The sequence below is a fragment of the Salvelinus namaycush genome, chromosome 5, assembly GCF_016432855.1.
Source record: "Salvelinus namaycush isolate Seneca chromosome 5, SaNama_1.0, whole genome shotgun sequence".
NCBI lineage: Eukaryota > Metazoa > Chordata > Actinopteri > Salmoniformes > Salmonidae > Salvelinus > Salvelinus namaycush.
Window position 1 is genome coordinate 61,290,923 of NC_052311.1, and position 23,330 is coordinate 61,314,252.

The following is a 23,330-nucleotide window of genomic DNA, read 5'->3' on the forward strand; positions in this document are numbered from 1 at the left end:
AACTCTGCTAGAGATGGCAAAATGGCACGCAATGCAATAATTCTGCATAGAGTGCATTTGGCACCAGGAAGTTGTGAGAAAAAAGGGTTTGCATGTGATCTAATCCAGGGGTTTCAAACTCATTTCATGGAGGGTTTAGTGTCTGCAGGTTTTTCCTTTCAATTAAGCAATAGACAACCAGGTGTTGGAAGTTCCTTACTAAATAGTGTCCTTGATTCATCAATCGAGTACAATAGAGGGAGTGAAAACCCGCAGCCACTTGGCCCTCTGTGGAATGAGTTTGACACCTGTGATCTAATCGGTCAATCATATGGTGTTGTCAGTGTCATTCCACTAGTTTCCCAGGGTTTACCAATTCAGCGGGATCTCCCCACAGTTGATAGGCCTATTGGGGATCAACTCATCCTGTAGCAGTAACTGGATGGAGCATTGACTGGATGACTCTCTGTCATTGGAGAAAATAACCTTCTGGGCGGTGAGCCACCCGGAGGTTTGCCAGTTCGAATCCCGGGTCAGATGGGGGGGGGATCTGATGGGCAAGGCATTGTGCCCTTGAGCAAGGCACTTAACCCGCCACAACTCCTCCTCCACGGGCGCCCAATGTGGCAGCCCCCTCCTCCAAACTGTATATGTATGTGTGTCTTTTGGAGGGGTTGAGATAAAGCAGAGGTCAAATTTCAGTGTGACCTTATGTACAATTGACCAATAAAGGGATCCTAATCTTAAATAGCCTTCTGATCTGGGCCTCTGTGTCATTGCACATCTCACTCCATCAAACACCACACCTCCCCGCAATACACACACACACTTCTCACCCAACCTTGTCGGTGCCCGCCCCCAGCTGATTCTTTAGTTACCAGGGCCAATTTGGGACTTTCCTCAGATGTATCGAAGTGTGGAACCGCCAACGGAAAATCAAGCTTTGTGTCTAAAGTCCCTGAAACACCCTGCTGAATCTGTGCTGACACGTTGTGCAGCTGCTGGATACAGTAGATAGTCAAGGTGTCCTGTGTTCCTGTGTGTGGGATGTGGTGGGATGGTCATTACCATGAACTGTTGGAGCCAGGTAGCCTAGCGGTTAGAGAGGTGAACCAGCAACCGGAGGGTTGCCAGTTGGAATTCTGGGTCCAATGGGAAAAATCTGGCTGGGAAATTAACTGAAACCAGAGGGTTGCTGGTATCAAATCCTAGATGCCATTGTGCCCTAGAGCAAGGCACAACAACAGTTCCCCGGGCGCCCAGTGTGGCAGCCCCGAGCACCTCTCCAAAAGAACCTGTGTGTGTATGTGTGTCTTTCGGTTGGGTTAAAAGCAGAAGTAAATTTTCGGTTGGACCTTGTGTGCAATTGACCAATAAAGTGATCCTAATCTTAATCTGTTTAAGCTACCCTGGCCAACCGTACACTCATACAGCACCCACCTCTTCATGACTGTATGAGTGACTTCTGCCCTTATTTTATGTCTTTACACTAAGCTTGTCAAAATGCAGAAAAGTGCAGCATTCTGTTAAGAACAGGGCCTTGTCAGGATGGTTTTGTGGTGGTGTAGAGGTGAATGGACAGACAAGATGGAACACCCTGAGACAGTGAAAGGAGGCAGGGCTGCACGATATGGGCAAAAAATTGAATAGCAATTTTTTTTTAAACAAGTAAATATTGAGATTGCAATTTGACTTCCGATATAGATCAAAACATTTGGATGAACCATTTGAAATAGAATGATTTATATTAAAGAAGCAAAGTGGAAAGCAACATCATTCTTGTTTGTAACAATCTGTTGACTGCATTAAACATTACAGAACAGCATGCAAACTTATAGTGAATCTAACAGCGAGGAGCAGAAATGAGGAGAGGTGGAGAGACGACAAACACGCGGCTTATTGGTGTTTCAAAATATTGCATGATATATGGATCTCTTGCTATATGGATATTGCACATGTCAATATTACGATTTTGATTTGAATTTGATTAATTATGCAGTCATAAAAGGGAGCCATGGCCACCTAGTGTCATTAGATATACACTCAGTGGCCAGTTCATTAGGTACACCCATCTAGTACCGGGTTGGACCCCTCTGTAGCCATGTTCAGCAACAATGTACAGATGCGCTGTGTCGTTCAAACATTGCTCAATTGGTATTAAGGGACCTAACGTGCGCCAGGAGCACATTCCCCATACCATTACACCACTGCAACCAGCCTGTACCGTTGACACCAGGCACGATGGGGCCATGGACTCATGCTGCTTACACCAAATGTTTAAAAAATCTATTTAAAAAAATCACCTTTATTTAACCAGGTAGGCCAGTTGAGAACAAGTTCTCATTTACAACTGCGACCTGGCCAAGATAAAGCAAAGCAGTGAGACAAAATCAAACAACACAGTTACCCATAAACAAACGTATAGTTAATAACACAATAGAAACATCTATGTACAGTGTGTGCAAATGTAGAAGAGTAGGGAGGTAGGCAATAAATAAGACATAGAGGCAAAATAATTACAATTTAGCATTAACACTGGAGTGATGGATGTGCAGATGATGATGTGCAAGTAGAGATACTGGGGTGCAAAAGAGCAAGAGGGTAAGTAATAATATGGTATCATCTGTTGCATCATCAGCATGACGCAACAGGAGCCAGGATTCGTCAGACTCAGACCAGGTAATGTTTTTACGCTCCTCAATTGTCCAATGTTGTTGATCACGTGTCCACTGGAGCCGCTCTTCTTGTTTTTAGCTGATATGAGTGGAACCTGGTGTGGTCGTCTGCTGTAATAGCCCATCTGTGACAAGGATCGATGAGTTGTGCGTTCTAAGATGCCGTTCTGCACACCACTGTTGTACTGTGCTGTTATTTGCCTGTTTGTGACCCGCCTGTTAGCTTGCACGATTCTTGCCATTCTCCTTTGACCTCTGTCATTAACAAGCTGTTTTAGCCCACAGGACTGTCGCTGACAGTCGTGCGTGAAAAGCCCAGGAAACCGGCCATTTCTGAGATACTGGAAATAGCACCACTGGTACTGACGATCATACCACTCTCAAAGTCGCTTAGGTCACTGGTTTTGTCCATTCTAGCGTTCAATCGAACAGTAACTGAATGCCTCCATGCCTGTCTGCCTGCTTTATATAGAAGCCACGGCCACGTGACTCACTGTAGGAGCTAACCATTTTCGTGAACGGGGTGGTGTACCTAATAAACTGGCCACTTAGCGTAAATTGACAACAAACTGAATGGGACGGGCACTGGAGAATGATGCAGGGAAGACCCCGAGTCTCTGTAAACATTGCAGCATACACTTGGAGATCTCTTTGGCGCAGTGAGCAGCCTCACACGCTTGGACTGTGAACTTGTTGCCAGTGTCTCCATCATGTGGATATTGTAAGTATAGCCTGGTTATAAAGAATTCTACCAGGCCAATGCAGTTCCAGTCTCTGCCACTTGTTGGCAGTAGAGACCTAATCATACAGGAAAGGTGCATAGTGATTTTCTTCATTTGGTCAACTGTGACTTGGCTTCATCATTATCAAGCATTTTATCTTAACACATCCCATGTCTTTCCAATGTGCTACTGCTTAATGATGACTCTACACTAAACCTAACAGCAGCCAAGAGAATGGTTTTCTTACCATGGCAAGCCTCACACACTGCAATGGATTTCCTTATTCATGATATTTTGGTATTTGTATTTTATTAGGATCCCCATTAGCTGTTGCAAAAGCAGCAGCTACTCTTCCTGGGGTCCACACAATGCATGAAACATGACATAATACAGAACTGTAATAAACAACAGCTCAAGGACAGTACTACATAAAAAAGTGTTTATTTTTTACAAAAGGCACACGTAGCCTACATATCAATACATACACAAACTACCTAGGTCAAATAAGGGAGAGGAGTGGTGCCCTGATGTGTTGCTTTATCTACTTTTTTTAAACCAGGTTTGCTGTTCACTTGAACAATATGAGATGGAACGGACTGTAACGGCAGATTTCCTCCTCTTCGTCTGAAGAGGAGGTGTAGCAGGGATCGGACCAAAACGCAGCGTGGTAAGTGTCCATGTTTTAATAGAAACAACTGAACATGACACAATACAAAATAACAAAGAGAATCTAACTGAAAACAGCCCCGTGTGGCACAAACACTGACACAGGAAACAAACACCCACAAACCAACAGTGAAAACAGGCTACCTAAATATGGTTCCCAATCAGAGACAATGAATGACAGCTGCCTCTGATTGAGAACCATATCAGGCCAAACTAGAAAACCCCACATAGAAACAGACAACATAGATAATACCCACCCAACTCACGCCCTGACCAACAAAATAAAGACAAAACAAAGTAAATAAGGTCAGAAACGTGACACGGACTTCCATGCAATAATGGCTCTATATAATACTGTACGCTTTCTTGAATTTGTTCTGGATTTGGGGACTGTGAACTTATTGAACTTATTCATGAGTTCAACTTGAACTCTAATTTTCTCGACAAGATGCAAAATCAGACAATATTAAAATATGGACTACAACACTTGACAGTGTGTATTTGTGTAATGTCTGTTGATTTGTGTTTTTTGTCCTGTCAACCAAAAAATAATAAAAACTTGATACAAAAATTAATAGAAAAGATGTATTCATTAGTCTGTGGCGGTTTTTAGACACCTCCAACTTTATCCAATTGGGATGGCATTTACTGTTCTCTCTAGGTAGTTTCCCTTTACAAATGTTACAACAGAGAAGAATATGGTGCTAACAGTTAAATGCCAATTTGTCATTGAATGCCTTTGTATTTTCTGCTTGGTCCCACTGTCTCACAAAGGGAAGACAGCAGTTGAGGGCTGCTTTACACATTAAACATCACTGGGCCTTGACCTGCAGTGCAATGACTTCACATACATCCTGTTGCACAGTGCTCTTCATCTTTGTGACATCTAATCACTATAAGTTTTCATTACTCTCTCCCTCTCTCTCTCTTTCTATACTCTCTTTTTCTCTTCTCTCTCTACTCTCTCTCTTACTTTTCTCTACACGACACACTCTCCTTGTGGGTATCCCCTGTTTCCTCTTCCCCCCTCCTTTCTTACTAATCGGTTACCTCTAAGCCCATACCTATCTCAGCCTCACTCCACCTTCACACACAAAGACTACAAACCTGTTTGTCTGGCTGCAAACCTGGAAGAACATCAAAGATAGAGAGAGCGAGAGGGGCCAGCCAGAGTCAGACTGAGACATAAAAAAAGTTTTTGTTGTCCTGCAAAGAGAGCCTGGGGTCTATATCTGAGACACCATTTGTATGTTGTAGATGAAATCAGAGAGAGTTACGCCACACGGGGGGAGAGATAGTGCCTGGGCATGAGAGCGTAAAATGTTGAGTAAGAAGGGGAGGAGAGAACAGGGGAGGAGAGGGGTTGAGATTGTTTAGGAAGGTTGAGTGGTTATTTGTCTGTCTTGTTCTGCCCTCCCTTGCTCTCTCTCTTTCAGGGTTTCCTCTTTACACGTTCTCTTTACAAAATGAACTGGAAAGAGACTGTTCTTAAAAAATCTTGGCTACTTCTGAAAAACTGACCAAAGAAAATTAGGATTTATGAATTGAGGACTTTATGAATGCAGGCTTGAAAAACAAACATTTTTGAGAGATTGTTCGTAAACAGTTTTGAGAGATTATATGTTTGCGCTTTTCTGGACAAGACGTTTCCCCTCCACTCTTTCTAAACCACAGCAGTTGTCTCCATTCCTATTGGGCTATGGTATATTCTGGCGCTCTGCCCCTATCTGGATTACCTGATTTCATTGGATTATTCTTTGGATTACTGAGGAACACTGGTGAAGATATATTGGATAAAGTGTGCTCTTTTCAACTCAAGCTGTCAACCATAAAGATACAATGACAACATTTACTAAGCCGTCCATGCCAGACATGACAGACATCTAGATCACTCCCTCATTCAACTGTCATAGATAGGGCTGCCAGACAGAAACCGTCAGGCTGCACTGAACAGATCCCCCTCGGACTAACACCCCACAACCAGGAATCCCTCCTCAGGACAATGGCCACGGGAGGGAACGGGCTAGGATCTGACCGGAGCCTGAAATCCACCTCCCAGACGCCCAGTGCCTCTGACCAGCGGCAGGTGGACAAGGCCCTGAAGAGGCTGGAGAAGCTGCATCGGCTATGTACCAACCTCAGGCTGGGCCTGAGGAACAGCCCCCCGTACCTCCCCGGGGTGGTCTCAGAGACAGCCACGCTGCTCACCCAGGTGTAGGAGCCGTACAGGGGGCCTGCAGCTGGGGGGCAGGCCCCCCGGGGGGATGAGGGGGAGTACCTGAGGATCCATGCAAGACACCTGCTGGATAAGACTAACCGGGCCGTGCTGCTGTTTAAAGAGGGGCGCGATAAGATGTTTGAGGAGATGTCCAGCTACAGGTGAGAGAGAACAACAAGGGCCGGAACATAACTTGATATATGGGGTCGTAGGCGATATCTTTGTAAAAACTCAAATGGCTCAAAAAGTTACCTGCATGTGTCTCCAGTTAGGATTTGGCGCTTAATCCAATTATCATACGCATTGTCAGTGTTGGGGAAGCTACTCTAAAAATATAGTTTACCAAGCTACCAATTACTTTACACTGGAAGACTAAAGCTACCCTTAAGAAAATATTGTTTACTACAGAATGTATAAAACATTAGGAACACCTTCCAAATATTAACTTGCACCCCTTTTTGCCCTCAGAACAGCCTCACTGTGTCGGGTAATGGACTCTACAAGGGGTCGAAAGCGTTTCACAGGGATGCTGGCCCAAGTTTACAGTGATATCCTGTCTGTAGTGTATAGTCTAGCAGACAGGCTGCATACGTTCGTACCATGTGAGGAGCCAGGGGGAGATTTCAGTCCAGGCTGAGATACATGATGCTCACCACAATGATGTGACTACCGGATAGGGTCGCTTTGTTATCTAGCACAGGCCTATTGCCAAGCCTGAGAACCCTTTTTTTATTGTTTATTAGATTTGTCAGTGATAATCACAAGTAAATTACTATATAGGATAGTCTGTAACCCCAAATAAAAATCTTAAACACACTCCACAATACTTTGATATAAAGCCTGCCAAGCTCTTTTGGCAGTGCCAGGACAAAACAAGACTTTTAGTCCGTACAGAGAACTTTGTCTAGCAATTCTAAACTATGAAATATTTCCCAATATAGACACAGTGTACAAAACATTAGGAACACCTTCCTAACACCTTCCTAATATTGAAGGAAGGTGTTCCTCAGAACAGCCTCAATTCTTTGGGGCATGGACTCTACAGGGTGTCGAAAGCTTTCCACAGGGATGCTGGCCCATATTGACTCCAATGCTTCCCACAGTTGTGACAAGTTGGCTGGATGTCCTTTGGGTGGTGGACCATTTTTGATACACATAGGAAACGGTTGAGCGTGAAAAACTCAGCAGCGTTGCAGTTCTTGACACACTCAAAGCGGTGCGCCTGGCACCTACTACCGTACCCCTTTCAAAAGCACTCAAATATTTTGTCTTGACCATTCACCCTATGAATGGCACACATACACAATCCATGTCTCAATTGTCTCACGGCTTAAAAATCCTTCTTTAACCTGTCTCATCCCCTTCATCTACACTGATTGAAGTGGATTTAACAGGTGACATCAATAAGGGATCATAGCTTTCACCTGGATTCACCTGTTCAGAGCTAAATGTTTTGTACACAGTGTAGTTCACTATATCCAAATTCTAATATCTAATTCTGAAATGTCATAGACTACAAATTGCAAGAACATATCACTTTAGGGTCATATGTTAACAGAATTTGTAATTAAGGCTATTAAACACAAAACTATGTTTCAAGTGAGAATTAGGCAGGTCTGATGCCGAAAAAGGAAGGAAATGATTGCCTGCTACACCTATATATTATTTTATTTTTCCAAATAAAAAGTGTCTAGTCCCAATAGTTAGCTACATCACAACATTACAAAAAAGTAATTCACTACTAAAAACACTACCAATATTTGAATTGAGTTCAACTACCCCCAAGCTACTGCTAAATGTAGTTGAATTACTAGTTGAGCTACATGGAGTTCACTACTCTCCAACACTGCACATTGTTGACATGGTTTTTGCTCTCCTCTTTCACTTTTAATCTAGCATGAATAAACATTAATACTTTTTTTATATCCACAGAAGCAAAACAATTACTACTCAAAAAACATTATGGATCTGTAGGCTACAAGACTATTATACCATACCAGAAATTGAACCCTGAGGATACCATTGATTTAGAGTACATTTTAATATGTTGACCTTTTCACCCGAAAAAGGCAAATAAATCAGCTGTGGGGTCAAGGGCAGGGCACATGTCTGAGATATCTGACTCCACCAGCACCATGACACAGACTTTCAGCCAATATTCTCAATGGCCAATATTCAAATCAATTCTCAAGTAACTAAGGCCAACTAGGAAAATTAAAATGCATGGTATTAGATTGGCAAATTCATAAAGGTCTTGGTTGGCATTAGACTTGATATGTACAGTAAGTGAATTTTGGAGCACAGCCAGAGACAGAGCAGAACCACAATGACACAAATAGACCTGAGCACCCATTATTATCCAGTTATAGTACCAGCGAGACAAAAATCAACATTCCCAGTTCCCTCAAGTCGGCTGTCTTAGAACATAAACACAGAATCAATATGGCATTTAGGTTCACACTACTGCAGATACATTTAGTTATTTAGTAGTTGTGCAGTAGTTGTGCAGTTTTTAAGGTGGGTATTTTGGAAATAAATGTGTCTGAGTGTATCTAAATGTTTGGAACCAAACCTCTGTTCCGTTGAGACTACTAATGTCTCAGAGAGATAATGGAGTGGACCTGAGGCTTTATCATGCTAATATGAACTGGGTGAAACTGGGTGATCGCAACAACTCTCTGGGATATACGGGCCATGGAGAAAGGCAGTGTGGTTCTCTGACACATTATTTATTTTTTAAATATTGTTTCTTACATTTGTTAATCACTCAAAGTACAAAATTAAACAAATATTTCTCAATTATATATCTACCGCTAAACATATAACATTTTTACAATAAATCAAAAAAGTCTTTATTACCTGTGAAGTCAAGAAAAAGCTATGAGCTATGTGTAATTTTCCCAAAATGCTGAATCTTACTAATGGTAAGAAGAACAGGGCTTGGCTAAGGATGCATGTTCAGTGCAATGCAGTACAGCAGGACTGGCAAGTCTTAACATAACTGTTATTCCCTTCGCTCCTTGTCGTCCATATTTTGCTCTCTGAATCTACAGAATGTGTGCATCATGAAATCACATCAATTTGCATTACGCCTTGTCGTAACAAAAGTTTACATTTTCAACTGAGAGAAGCAGATTATTGTTAGTTTATATTAATAACACCCACATACAATGAAACAAACATTCACACCTCCTACTCACCCACACTCTCCTTCAAACCCCTCTCTGTTCGTAGAAAGCAACACACAAACAAATATAGATGTTTCTCTGTTCTTATACATTTTTACACACTGCCCATGCCTGGGTAAAATGCAGTAGTTTGCTATAAAGCTAAATTCAGTGGCAGGGTCCCTGCAGGTACAATTCCAATTAACCACGGTTGTTGCAACAATAAGTAACAGCTATAAGGTAGATATTGTATATTACAATAGTGATAATAGTCAATTGCAAAAACCGGTAACTATGCCACATGCACTGTTGCCTTGTTGGTCTTCAGTGAGAGGCAGGCACATAGTACTGTCACACGTACTGTAGGTACAGTAGCAATGCCATGCGAGCTCTTTTTTTCAAAAAGAAGTTGCTATGCTTTACACACACCATTGAGCTCAACTGTAGACAGGATGCAGTGAATGAGTGTGGTGGAAAGTAAGAAATGAACATGGTCAACCAGGTTGAGGTAAGGATGGAAACTTCAGTCCTGCTCTCAACTGCCCATACAGCCAGAGAGATGAGAGAATGGTTGAGACGGTGAGTGGAACACACAGTAAGAGGTTTGTGGCCGGATCTTTACTGTCCCTTGCAGGCTAATAATAGACACACACTCAAGAGAAGAGCCACACAGTAACCTTTGAGTGTCTTGTTGGTTGGTCAAGTTGCTAACGGAAAATTCTGTTTCTGCGGCACAAAACGAACAAGGACAGGAAGAGCTAGACTGTGACATCCTGTTTGTACAAGCATGAGTGTACCTGTGTGTGTGTGACATAGCGAGAGAGAGAGAGAGAGAGCGAGAGAGACAGAGAGAGAGAGAGCAATACAGAAATACACTACGGAGAAAGAAGGAACAGCACGTCAGAAATCAGCTCAAAGTAATTGAAGAATCCATAGAAACAAACCTCTTCTGGGAAAATTGGAAAACTCTGAACAAACAACAACACGAAGAATTATCTATCTAAAATGGAGATGTATGGATGAACCACTTCTCCAATCTTTTTGGCTCTATAACAAAGAACAAACAGCAAAACATATACACTACCGTTCAAAAGTTTGGGGTCACTTTGAAAGAAAAGCTAATTTTTGTCCATTAAAATAACATCAAATTGATCAGAAGTACAGTGTAGAAATGATTAATGTTGTAAATGACTATTGTAGCTGGAAATGGCTGATTTTTAATGGAATATCTATATAGGCGTACAGAGGCCCATAAATTGTATTGCTTTTCTGACTTTCGTGACCAAGCTAATTTAAGGCTAGCTGTTCTAGCATTGATTGATACACTCACAAACGCTTGGATTGCTTTCGCTGTAAAGCATATTTTCAAAATCTGACACGATAGGTGGATTAACAACAAGCTAAGCTGTGTTTTGGTATATTTCACTTGTGATTCCATGATTCTAAATATTTTTAGGATTATTTTTGAATTTGGCGCTCTGCAATTCAGTGGTTGTTTAGGAAAATGATCCCGGTAACGGGATCCGTAGTGTCAAGAAGTTTTTAAAAGGCTAATTGATCATTAGAAAATCCTTTTGCAATTATGTTAGCACAGCTGAAAACTGTTGTCCTGATTAAAGAAGCAATAAAACTGTTCTTCTTTAGACTAGTTGAGTATCTGGAGCATCAGCATTTGTGGGTTCGATTACAGGCTCAAAATGGCCAGAAACAAAGAAGTTTCTTCTGAAACTCGTCAGTCTATTCTTGTTCTGAGAAATGAAGGCTATTCCATGCAAGAAATTGCAAAGAAACTGAAGATCTCGTACAACGCTGTGTACTACTCCCTTCACAGAACAGCGCAAACTGCCTCTAACCGGAATAGAAAGATGAGTGAGACTGGTGTTTTGCGGGTACTATTTAATAAAGCTGCCAGTTGAAGACTTGTGAGGCGTCTGTTTCTCAAACTAGACACTCTAATGTACTTGTTCTCTTGCTCAGTTGTGCACCGGGGCATTCCACTCCTCTTTCTTTTCCTCGTGAAATAGGCCAATACCCGCTAATGATCAAAATCCAGAAAAGAGCCATTCAATTCTACAACCACCTAAAGGAAGTGATTCCCAAACCTTCCATAACAAAGCCATCACCTACAGAGAAATGAACCTGGAGAAGAGCCCCCTAAGCAAGCTGGTCCTGGGGCTCTGTTCACAAACACAAACAGACCCCACAGAGCCCCAGGACAGCAACACAATTAGACCCAACCAAATCATGAGAAAACAAAAAGATAATTACTTGACAGATTGGAAAGAATTTACAAAAAAACTGAGCAAACTATAATACTATTTGGCCCTAAACAGAGAGTACACAGTGGCAGAATACCTGACTACTGTGACTGACCAACAATTAAGGAAATCTTTCACTATGTACAGACTCAGTGAGCATAGCCTTGCTATTGAGAAAGGCCACCGAAGGCAGACCTGGCTCTCAAGAGAAGACAGGCTATGTGCACACTGCCCACAAAATGAAGTGGAAACTGAGCTGCACTTCCTAACCTCCTGCCAAATGTATGACCATATTAGAGACACATATTTCCCTCAGATTACACAGATCCACAAAGAAATCGAAAACAAATCCAATTTTGATAAACTCCCATATCTATTGGGTGAAATACCACAGTGTGCCATCACAGCAGCAAGATTTGTGACCTGTTGCCACAAGAAAAGGGCAACCAGTGAAGAACAAACACCATTGTAAATAAAACCTATATTTATGTTTATTTATTTTCCCTTTTGTACTTTAACTATTTGCACATCATTACAACACTGTATATAGACATAATATGACATTTGAAATGTTTTTATTCTTTTGGAACGTTTGTGAGTGTAATGTTTCCTGTTAATTTGTTATGGTTTATTTCACTTTTGTTTATTATCTATTTCACTTGCTTTGGCAATGTAAACATATGTTTCCCATGCCAATAAAGCCCCTTAAATTGAATTGAACTGAGAAAGAGAGAAAGAGAGGGATACATTACTGCTTGTTAGAGGGTACAATACCCATTATGTCTATGAGATCTAAAGTTTATTTTCATTCTAGCTGCCGCTGCTGCATTTTAAGCTATGGACCAGAAAGCCTACCCTTATCACCCTAGTTGATACATTGTAAAAAGCTCAGAATAGCTTAATGTTATTTTCTGTTATTCACAGGAGAAACTTGACCAAGCTGTCCCTGCTCTTCAGTCACATGCTCTGTGAGCTAAGGGCCATGTTTCCCGAGGGAAGCTTTCAAGGCGACACCTTTAGGCTGACTAAGACAGAGGCCGGAGTGTTCTGGAGGCGAGCATTTGGAAACAAGTGAGTGTTGGGTGGGGTAACAGTGGAACTAGAATGGAATAAGGGACGTGGGCTTGACAGAACATTCCACAAATAGGAACAGTCTATTTGTATATACACTACTTGTCAAAAGTTTTAGAACACCTACTCATTCAAGGATTCTTCTTTATTTTGACTATTTTCTACCTTGTAGAATAATAGTGAAGACATCAAAACTATGAAATAACACATATGGAATCATGTAGGAACCAACAAAGTGTTAAACAAATCAAAATATATTTTATATTTGAGATTCTTCAAATAACCACCCTTTGCCTTGATGACAGCTTTGCACACTCGTGGCATTCTCTCAACCAGCTTCACCTGGAATGCTTTTCCAACAGTCTTGAAGTAGTTCCACAAATGCTGAGCACTTGTTGGCTGCTTTTCCTTCACTCTGCGGTCCGACTCATCCCAAACCATCTCAATTTGGTTGAGGTCGGGGGATTGTGGAGGTCAGGTCATCTGATGCAGCACTCCATCACTCTCCTTCTTGGTCAAATAGCCCTTACACAGCCTGGAGATGTGTTGGGTCATTGTCCTGTTGAAAAACAAGTGATAGTCCCACTAAGCTCAAACCAGATGGGATGGCGTATCGCTGCAGAATGCTGTGGGAGCCATGCTGGTTAAGTGTGCCTTGAATTCCAAAATAAATAACAGACACTGTCACTAGCAAAGCAACCCCACATCAGAACACCTTCTCCTCCATGCTTTACAGTGGGAAATACACATGCGGAGATCATCCGTTCACCCGCACCGCGTCTCACAAAGAGACGCAGGTTGGAACCAAAAATCTCCAAAGGAGAAGGACAAATTTCCACCGGTCTAATGTCCATTTCTCATGTTTCTTGGCCCAAGCAAGTCACTTCTTCTTATTGGTGTCCTTTAGTAGTGGTTTCTTTTCCGCAATTCGACCATGAAGGCCTGATTCACGCAGTCTCCCCTGAACAGTTGATGTTGAGATGTGTCTGTTACTTGAACTCTGTGAAGCATTTATTTGGGCTGCAATTTCTGAGGCTGGTAACTCTAATGAACTTATCCTCTGCAGCAGAGGCAACTCTGGGTTTTTCATTCCTGTGGCGGTCCTCACGAGAGCCAGTTTAATCATAGCTCTTGATGGGTTTTGCGACTGCACTTGAAGAAACTTTCAAAGTTCTTGAAATTTTCCGTATTGACTGACCTTCATGTCTTAAAGTAATGATGGACTGTCGTTTCTCTTTGCTTATTTGAGCTGTTCTTGCCATAATATGGACTTGGTCCTTACCAAATAGGGCTATCTTCTGTATACCACCCCTACCTTGTCACAACACAACTGATTGGTTCAAACATATTAAGAAGGAAAGAAATTCCACAAATCAACTTTTAAGAAGGCACACCTGTTAATTGAAATTCATTCCAGGTGACTACCTTATAAAGTTGGTTGAGAGCATGCCAAGAATGTGCAAAGCTGTCATCAAGGTAAACGGTGGCTATTTGAAGAATCTCAAATATAAAATATATTTCGATTTTTTTGCTTACCACATGATTCCATGTGTTATTTCATTGTTTTATGTCTTCACTATTATTCTACAATGTAGAAAATAGTAAAAATGAAGAAAAACCCTTGAGTGAGTAGGTGTTCTAAAACTTTTGACTGGTGATGTAGGCAGTTTCTTTCTAGTCTTGTGAAAAGTATTCTGTTCCTCCACTTGCTTTTTCACTCCTCTCACTTTCACTCTCTTTCCCTCTCTCTCTCTCACTTTCCTTCTTCCTTTATCTCCCACCCCTCTCTCCCTCTCCTCCCCTCCTCTCGTTCTCTCTCCTAGGTGTATTGTGCAGTGGAGCAGTTTTAAGCAGCATCTCCGTAGGGTCCATGACTTTGAAGAGGGGATGGAGTCCATGGCTCTAAAGTCAACTGTAGATCTCACCTGTAACAACCACATCTCAGTGTTCGAGTTTGACATCTTCACCAGGCTATTCCAGGTACATGTGATCCATATATGTTAGCCCTGTTCTAAGTAGCCCTAAATCCTGGTTAATTAGACACCTCACATAATGTTTAGTGAACATGCATTCTGCCACTTTCCAAGATGTCTATCCCATTCTTTCTGTCTCCCACTGTCTAAAGAAAGCCAGAACATTCCAAAGTGGAAAATAATAACACATATTTCAACTGATAGTAAATATGTCCTCCCCTCTCCTGTCAGCCCTGGAGGTCTCTTCTGAGGAACTGGAACCAGTTGGCAGTGACCCATCCCGGCTACATGGCCTTCCTCACCTACGACCAGGTCAAAGCCCGCCTCCAAAACTACCTGCACCAGCCCGGGAGGTGAGGACAGGAGAGATTGTTTGAGGGTGGATGGTTTGGGGTTTGGCGAGAGAGAGTAGATGAAGGGAAGGAACAGGGGGATAGGAGGGGCTCAGGAGAAAAGAGAGGAGGTTTACCATAACCTACAACAATATCTGCAGTGATTACTTTTAATGGGACACACTATCATTATAATTATAGTGATAGTAAAGAATAATACCTAGATAAGTAGAGTTAACTGCCAAAATAATGGAAACACTTGAGGAAATGAGGGGTACAAAGTATGAAAGGATGAAAGAAGGTGTTTCCACACAGGTGTGGTTTCTGAGCTATCTAAGCAATTGACATCCCATTATGCTTAGGGTCATGTACAAAAATGCTGGGCAGGCCATTATTTTGCCCATTATTTGGGCTACTATGGCTATGCCCCCATAAGATGACACCCACAGGGCATGAGAGGTCACTGAATGGTTTGATGAGCATGAAAACAATGTAAACCATATGCCATGGCTGTCTCAGTCACCGGATCTCAACCTAATTGAACGCTTATGGGAGATTCTGGAGCGGCGCCTGAGGCACCGTTTTCAACCACCATCAACAAATAACCAAATTATTGAATTTCTCATGGAAGAATGGTGTCGCATCCTTCCAATAAAGTTCCAGACACTTGTAGAATCTATTCCAAGGATGCATTGAAGCTGTTCTGGCTTGTGGTGGCCCAACGCCCTGTTAAGACACTTTATGTTGGTGTTTCTTTTATTTTGGCGGTTACCTGTATTTCATGGTCAAATCTGTATCAACTCCAGTAAAGACGTTTCCATGTGAACTGTGTATCTCTGTCCAGCTACGTCTTCCGTCTGAGCTGCACTCGGATGGGCCAGTGGGCCATTGGTCATGTGACTGGTGATGGCGACATCGTACAGACGATCCCCCAGAATACACCTCTCTACCAGGCCCTCATCCAGGGCTTCAGGGAGGGCTGGTGAGTAAACACGCTCATGGACACACCGCAGGAGGTTGGTGGAACCTTCATTGGGGAGGACAGGCTGGTGGTAATGACTGGAGTGGAATCAGTGGAATGGTATCAAATACATCAAACACATGGTTTCAGGGTTCAGGGTCATTAAGTATTGTGTGGATGAAGGGACGGTGGGTTCAGGGTCATTATGTATTGTGTGGATGAAGGGACGGTGGGTTCAGGGTCATTAAGTATTGTGTGGCTGAAGGGACGGTGGGTTCAGGGTCATTATGTATTGTGTGGATGAAGGGACGGTGGGTTCAGGGTCATTAAGTATTGTGTGGATGAAGGGACGGTGGGTTCAGGGTCATTATGTATTGTGTGGCTGAAGGGACGGTGGGTTCAGGGTCATTAAGTATTGTGTGGATGAAGGGACGGTGGGTTCAGGGTCATTATGTATTGTGTGGATGAAGGGACGGTGGGTTCAGGGTCATTAAGTATTGTGTGGCTGAAGGGACGGTGGGTTCAGGGTCATTATGTATTGTGTGGATGAAGGGACGGTGGGTTCAGGGTCATTATGTATTGTGTGGGTGAAGGGACGGTGGGTTCAGGGTCATTATGTATTGTGTGGCTGAAGGGACGGTGGGTTCAGGGTCATTAAGTATTGTGTGGCTGAAGGGACGGTGGGTTCAGGGTCATTAAGTATTGTGTGGCTGAAGGGACGGTGGGTTCAGGGTCATTAAGTATTGTGTGGCTGAAGGGACGGTGGGTTCAGGGTCATTAAGTATTGTGTGGATGAAGGGACGGTGGGTTCAGGGTCATTAAGTATTGTGTGGCTGAAGGGACGGTGGGTTCAGGGTCATTAAGTATTGTGTGGATGAAGGGACGGTGGGTTCAGGGTCATTAAGTATTGTGTGGATGAAGGGACGGTGGGTTCAGGGTCATTATGTATTGTGTGGATGAAGGGACGGTGGGTTCAGGGTCATTATGTATTGTGTGGCTGAAGGGACGGTGGGTTCAGGGTCATTATGTATTGTGTGGCTGAAGGGACGGTGGGTTCAGGGTCATTAAGTATTGTGTGGATGAAGGGACGGTGGGTTCAGGGTCATTAAGTATTGTGTGGATGAAGGGACGGTGGGTTCAGGGTCATTAAGTATTGTGTGGATGAAGGGACGGTGGGTTCAGGGTCATTAAGTATTGTGTGGCTGAAGGGACGGTGGGTTCAGGGTCATTATGTATTGTGTGGCTGAAGGGACGGTGGGTTCAGGGTCATTATGTATTGTGTGGCTGAAGGGACGGTGGGTTCAGGGTCATTAAGTATTGTGTGGCTGAAGGGACGGTGGGTTCAGGGTCATTATGTATTGTGTGGCTGAAGGGACGGTGGGTTCAGGGTCATTATGTATTGTGTGGATGAAGGGACGGTGGGTTCAGGGTCATTAAGTATTGTGTGGATGAAGGGACGGTGGGTTCAGGGTCATTAAGTATTGTGTGGATGAAGGGACGGTGGGTTCAGGGTCATTATGTATTGTGTGGGTGAAGGGACGGTGGGTTCAGGGTCATTAAGTATTGTGTGGATGAAGGGACGGTGGGTTCAGGGTCATTAAGTATTGTGTGGCTGAAGGGACGGTGGGTTCAGGGTCATTATGTATTGTGTGGCTGAAGGGACGGTGGGTTCAGGGTCATTATGTATTGTGTGGATGAAGGGACGGTGGGTTCAGGGTCATTAAGTATTGTGTGGCTGAAGGGACGGTGGGTTCAGGGTCATTATGTATTGTGTGGATGAAGGGACGGTGGGTTCAGGGTCATTAAGTATTGTGTGGCTGAAGGGACGGTGGGTTCAGGGTCATTATGTATTGTGTGGATGAAGGGACGGTGGGTTCAGGGTCATTAAGTATTGTGTGGCTGAAGGGACGGTGGGTTCAGGGTCATTATGTATTGTGTGGCTGAAGGGACGGTGGGTTCAGGGTCATTATGTATTGTGTGGATGAAGGGACGGTGGGTTCAGGGTCATTATGTATTGTGTGGCTGAAGGGACGGTGGGTTCAGGGTCATTAAGTATTGTGTGGGTGAAGGGACGGTGGGTTCAGGGTCATTATGTATTGTGTGGATGAAGGGACGGTGGGTTCAGGGTCATTAAGTATTGTGTGGATGAAGGGACGGTGGGTTCAGGGTCATTAAGTATTGTGTGGGTGAAGGGACGGTGGGTTCAGGGTCATTATGTATTGTGTGGATGAAGGGACGGTGGGTTCAGGGTCATTAAGTATTGTGTGGATGAAGGGACGGTGGGTTCAGGGTCATTATGTATTGTGTGGGTGAAGGGACGGTGGGTTCAGGGTCATTATGTATTGTGTGGATGAAGGGACGGTGGGTTCAGGGTCATTATGTATTGTGTGGATGAAGGGACGGTGGGTTCAGGGTCATTAAGTATTGTGTGGCTGAAGGGACGGTGGGTTCAGGGTCATTAAGTATTGTGTGGGTGAAGGGACGGTGGGTTCAGGGTCATTAAGTATTGTGTGGCTGAAGGGACGGTGGGTTCAGGGTCATTAAGTATTGTGTGGCTGAAGGGACGGTGGGTTCAGGGTCATTATGTATTGTGTGGATGAAGGGACGGTGAGTTCAGGGTCATTATGTATTGTGTGGGTGAAGGGACGGTGGGTTCAGGGTCATTATGTATTGTGTGGGTGAAGGGACGGTGGGTTCAGGGTCATTAAGTATTGTGTGGATGAAGGGACGGTGGGTTCAGGGTCATTAAGTATTGTGTGGCTGAAGGGACGGTGGGTTCAGGGTCATTATGTATTGTGTGGATGAAGGGACGGTGGGTTCAGGGTCATTATGTATTGTGTGGATGAAGGGACGGTGGGTTCAGGGTCATTATGTATTGTGTGGATGAAGGGACGGTGGGTTCAGGGTCATTAAGTATTGTGTGGGTGAAGGGACGGTGGGTTCAGGGTCATTATGTATTGTGTGGATGAAGGGACGGTGGGTTCAGGGTCATTATGTATTGTGTGGATGAAGGGACGGTGGGTTCAGGGTCATTATGTATTGTGTGGATGAAGGGACGGTGGGTGGCGGGCGATTTGAATAAAGAGAAAACAATACCTTCAAAAATCCACAAACATTGAGGTTTTAATTTAATTATATTAGGCCTTCTGGCAATGGCTTTAGAGCATAAGCCTAAGCTTTAGGGCCTAACTGTACAAGTGCTAAATAGTGTACACGCCAATCGCCAAATGCTTATGGTAACTGGCAGAAAAAGCTCACTTCAATACATGGAGGCAAAAAGGACAATGCCAGAGTTTAATTCAATTAGAGAAAAGCTGTGAAATGAAGAGTTGAAAATAAAGGAAAGGGAGGGCCATAAAAGTCATGTTTGGGAAAGATTTGTGAAGTGGTAAAAGAGGATGATAGCAGTGTGATGTTATGTTATTTATGTGTGATGATTGTGAGACTCTATACAAATTTGACAGTCACAAGATGGGGACTTCAAATAGGCCTATGGCAAGTCAAAGGAACTGTAGCCTACTTTTCAGATGGGTTCAATGGAAACCAAAATCTGGACACTAACAGTACGTCTATAGCTTCTCACATAGCCTTAATATTAACTCCTGCAGAATTAAGTATTTCTTGCAGTAAAATGATACACCAAATGTAGGCAAAATTTTGACTTGGGAACAGGAGTTGTGGTGGTTCATTTCTTTACTATCAAATGAGGAGAGAAAAACTTATCACACAAGTCAGAGTTATACTTCAACTAAATCTTTAATAATGAGAGCTTTGCAATAGCAATGACTTGTCAACGATCCACCATTTCTAATGCTCCGTTGAGAGTGGCGAGACAAAAGTACAAAGGTCTTTTATAGCCAAGATACACCCCTTTCAACCTTTTTTTCCCATGACAGAGTGCTGATGGGTTATTAAAAATTGTGGGCGGGTGCAGGTGAACAAAAAGCTGACCAACACTAACACACAACATTTGCACAGGCCTGTAATCGTTTTACATAATGTGTGTGTAATTCTGTGTTGTGTTTGTCTGCAGCTATCTTTACCCTGACGGACGTGATGTGAACCCAGACCTCACCAGTCTGTGTGAACCAGCACAGAGAAGCAGGGTCAAAGTCACAGAGGACGAGTATGAGATGTACTGTGAGATGGGTAGTACCTTCCAGCTGTGTAAGAGCTGTACAGAGAGAGACAAGGACACACGCATCCAGCCCTGCGGACACCTGCTGTGCCAACCCTGCCTCACGGGATGGCAGGTATGCCTACTCTGTGATTGACCACATCACCAACAAAATCCTCAAAGCCAAACCACACATCGTTCCCTCACACAATGTCTCTGACATCACCAGCCATATCCTCTTTTATTATTATATATCATCAACATACCAATTTGGGTTAACTGTATGGAATTGTTTTTTGGTCAGACAGTTAATGTCTTCCCATCCACCTGTTAATCAGTCAGTTAGTCAGTCAGTCAGTCAGTTAATCTGTCAGTCAGTTTGTCAGTAGGCGAGTCTGTCCGTCTGTGCGTCAGTCAGTGAGCCAGCCCACTACACATCAGTAGGTGAACCGGCGTAGCAGCACCTAGAGCAGTATTATTGGCCATCGTGTCCTAACATGTGGGTTAGGACTTCCTGTGTGAGCCGAAGCGTACATCCTCCTCATGCTACACTCACACTGAGGAGACTCGCCCTTAGAGTTTCCACTCCTCACCTGGTCACACACTCTCACACACTGTCACACACTGTCACACACTGACACACACTGACACACACTGTCACAGTCAAATTTCAGGGGACAAGAAGACACAATAGAATAGATTTGAACAGAATACTCCGGTTTTTACCAAAGTGAACTACGGTAGAATGCTCAATCTTAATTTGATATGCTAAACCAGTTGCTTTACTGTAAATGCAAATAACACACAGAAAGGACAATATTATGGGTATTATACTTACAGCATGGGAAATGCATCTGCTCAGGAATGCTCTTGACGGAACCAAATTACTGCATCATCCCAGGGATCTTTTTGACATACAGCAATCATTTTCTCTCTGCATTGTTGGGAAGGGCCCGTAACTATTTCACTGTTAGTCTATACCTGTTGTTACGAAGTATGTGACAAATAAAATGTGAATTGATTTGATACAACAATACACAAACGTACACCGACACATGAGTTTCCACACATTAACAGACAGTACAGATGTGTAGATAATGTTTTTTCTGCTAAACCTGGTGTGATCATTCCATGTGTTGCAGAAGTCGGATGGACACACCTGCCCTTACTGTCGCTGTGACATCAGAGGGACAGAGTCAATCCTGGTGGAGCCTTACCTGTCTGTCAGCGAGGAAGAGGAAGAGGAAGATGACCTGGAGGATGTACAGCTAGTCATGAAAAACCTGGCCTATATGAAGAGGGTGTGTTTTGTTGTGTGTGGGGGTGGGGGTGGGGTTCTCTTTTACTGTCTCTGTCTCAGGGGGTTTTCTCTTGCAATGACTCTCTCTCTCTCTCTCTCTCTCTCTGATGCAGATGTCGTCTGAAGAATACCAGTTCCCCAGCTCTCGCCTCGTTCCACCCCTCCCTCCCAAACAGAGCACCTCCTCCCACTGCCCTTCCCCACAAGCCCCCTTACAGCCCTCTGTGCCCGATATACTGGCCAAATACTCCCACTCTAACTCGCGTTCTGTAAGTTCCCCCATACACACACTCTACAGAATTGATAGTAACAGTACCACAATGGAAATAAGAAGTCTAACCCATATTCACTGATAACTGGGGCTTCGGTAGACAGGTAAAGGTGTGTCCTTATTCCACCACAGGCTCACAGTGACACCCCCTCAGACAGAGCGCTCACACACCACACTGCCAGCACTAACAGGTGAGCTCTAAATGCATACTGCAGTGGATGGATAACTGCATTTTAGGCTTTTAAGACATATGGAAGATGTCTGTCAGAAAGAAAATAATTGTGTACTGTAGCCTACATCCTAAAGAAGCTCAGGAGATAGACAAATAAAATAGGGCAATGTGACCAATGTTAGCTCACTGTTTGTTCCTCCCTAGGTCTGATGTTTACTGGCCGTAGCCATACAGTTTTCTGAATACATTTTTTTATAAACACTTTTGGTTTGTATGGTTTGCTCAATAACCTGAAACCTCACCACTTTGTGTGTGACTTAATGTTACACAACTAAATATAAATAATTTGGTTACAGTACTTCCTCATTGAACTTGATTGAGAGCTCTTGTGTTCTGTCTCCTCCCCTTAAGATGCCAGTGGGAGGAGCTAGCTAGTAGTGAGGAGGAGAATTCTGGGGGGTTCAGACAACCGCCCACACTCCCAATCTCTCACAGGCCATCCATGCCTGTCCCCAATGGGACTTTCTTCAAAAAGTGTGTGTTTATTTTTAGTGTAACACAACAATATGCTTGCTATACATAAAATAGTAAATGTGGCCACAAGTACCATGTTTTAATTGTAGACATTATTTGTATAGCACCTTGTATACAGTATTAGCTTTCCAAAGTGTTAAAACATGACGGTGGTGAATGTTGTTGTGTTCTCTGGTAACAGTGAGGATTCTGTCTCAGAGCCAAACCTCCACTCCTGTTGTGTCTCCTCCCAGTCCCGTGGAGAGGGTGAGTATCAGAGAGGAGGGGGAGGGAGGGAGGGAGGGAGTGGAGGGCTGTTCTTTACCATAATAAACTATTTTACAGGGGCTTTTCCACTTACTGTAACACACACTGAGAGTTAGTGAACCCTTCACTAACCTCTCTCTATCTATCTATCTATTGATCTAACATTTATCTTGTAGGTGGAGCAGCCTGGTTAGGGGCCTCAGATTCAGTGAAACAGAAGAGACAAAGAAAGGAGTGAACGGACGTCAGAGTTCGGGTGCAGCCAGAGAGAGCGGGAGAGAACCATGTCCTCCTGACTCTGGGAGAAAAGATAAGCACAACATCTCTGACTGACTCAAGAATGGATGGATAATAGGAATAAGAAAGGTCCATTTCCACTGTTCCTGAAAAACAGCCATTGTTAATCTTCTGTACCTTATGTATACAGTGGGGCAAAAAAGTATTTAGTCAGCCACCAATTGTGCAAGTTCTCCCACTTAAAAAGATGAGAGAGGCCTGTAATTTTCATCATAGGTACACTTCAACTATGACAGACAAAATGAGAAAAAAAATCCAGAAAATCACATTGTAGGATTTTTAATTAATTTATTTGCAAATTATGGTGGAAAATAAGTATTTGGTCACCTACAAACAAGCAAGACTTCTGGCTCTCACAGACCTGTAACTTC

At 43.3% G+C, this 23,330-nt stretch overlaps 1 pseudogene; it reads left to right on the forward strand.

Annotated features, from left to right (window-relative positions):
* Positions 1-5,513: 5,513 nt before the first annotated feature.
* On the forward strand, positions 5,514-23,090 carry LOC120048629 (annotated as a pseudogene).
* Positions 23,091-23,330: the final 240 nt, after the last annotated feature.